Raw genomic sequence first — 1,847 nt, 5'->3', positions numbered from 1 at the left:
TGAAGCATGATGATGCAGAACGGAACGGGGCCCCGCCCATTCAGAAATGAGAGGGGCGGGGCCATGGCGAGGAGTTCTAGTCATTTTATTATTATTATTTTTCTTTTTTCTTTTTCTTTTTTTTTCAGTCAGACATTTTCATTTTGGGTGTGTATGTGGGATTGTGGTTTGTTGGTCTGTGGAGAAGCACCTCCCTTTCAGAGACAAAAACTCAAAATAAAATGGAGGTTTGTTTAAATGAAGGTTAGATTTGAGTCAATGTTTGGTTTAGATAACGTTAGTTTTAAGTCACTGTCATGTTTACATAAGGTTAGTTTTAAGTCACTGTCATGTTTTCATAAGGTTAGGTTTAAGTGACTGTCATGTTTACATAAGGTTAGGTTTAAGTCACTGTTATGTTTAGATAAGGTTAGGTTTAAGTGACTGTTATGTTTACATAAGGTTAGTTTTAAGTCACTGTTATGTTTAGATAAGGTTAGGTTTAAGTGACTGTCATGTTTACATAAGGTTAGGTTTAAGTCACTGTTATGTTTAGATAAGGTTAGGTTTAAGTGACTGTTATGTTTAGATAAGGTTAGTTTTAAGTCACTGTTATGTTTAGATAAGGTTAGGTTTAAGTGACTGTCATGTTTACATAAGGTTAGGTTTAAGTGACTGTTATGTTTAGATAAGGTTAGTTTTAAGTCACTGTTATGTTTAGATAAGGTTAGGTTTAAGTGACTGTTATGTTTAGATAAGGTTAGTTTTAAGTCACTGTTATGTTTAGATAAGGTTAGGTTTAAGTGACTGTCATGTTTACATAAGGTTAGGTTTAAGTCACTGTTATGTTTAGATAAGGTTAGGTTTAAGTGACTGTTATGTTTAGATGAGATGAGGTTCAGATAAAGTTGTGTTTTAATAAGGTTAGGCTTCTATAAAGCTAAGTGTTTAAGGTTAGTTTTAAATCAATGTTATGTTTAGATAACGTTAGTTATGAGGTAATGTTAGGTTTAAATAAGATCATGATTAGATAAGATTAGGTTTGGATACAGTTGGGTTCAGATAAGGTTAGTTTTGAGGCAATATTAAGTTTAAATAAGATTAGATATAAATCGGTGTAGATAATGTTAGGTTTTGAGATTAGGTTTGGATAAAGTTAGTTTTAACCAACTCCTTGGTTTAGATATAATTGGGTTTAAATAATGTTAGGTTTAAGCAAGATCAGGTTTAGATAAGATTAGATTCAATATAGTTGAACAATAACAATCCAAATTTTCTCAAGACAAGATTCAGATCTGAGGCTGGATTGCGGACTTTGAGAGGTAACTTCAGGGTTAACCCTGGGTTTCCGTTATCCCGAAGCTGGATTCATTCTTTTCGAGCTACGTTACCATGGTAACTTACTCTGAACGGCAAACCTGCTTCGGGTCAGGGTAACTTTCAGGATTTATCTGATTCTGATAAAAGGCTCCACCCAATCAGCTGTTCAGGAAAGAATCATGTGCCCTTTCATTGAAGACCCGATTGAGATTGGAGGAGATAACCACACAAAGAAGAGAATATTTTTGCCATTTATCCCCGCTCAGCTCAAACACAGCTCGAAATCAGGATAATTTAATTCAGGCCAACAACTTGTATTGATGTGATGTAATTGTGGCATCAGCTTCCAGCTTTATTGTAGCCCATGTAACATTATGAAATGAAGAAATTCAACTCCCCAGATGAAATGATGTTTTTGTGCTTTTATCTACTCCCATGTTCTTTTTACTCCAGAGGGGTTACATCTGGGGGAATGAGACTAATTGTTATACACGCGATTCATCTATGCAGCACAGTGATTAGGATGGCTTTATTAAATGTAAACTAAT

The sequence above is a fragment of the Mugil cephalus genome, chromosome 4 (assembly GCF_022458985.1).
Source record: "Mugil cephalus isolate CIBA_MC_2020 chromosome 4, CIBA_Mcephalus_1.1, whole genome shotgun sequence".
Lineage (NCBI taxonomy): Eukaryota > Metazoa > Chordata > Actinopteri > Mugiliformes > Mugilidae > Mugil > Mugil cephalus.
This window is presented reverse-complemented; position numbering follows the sequence as displayed.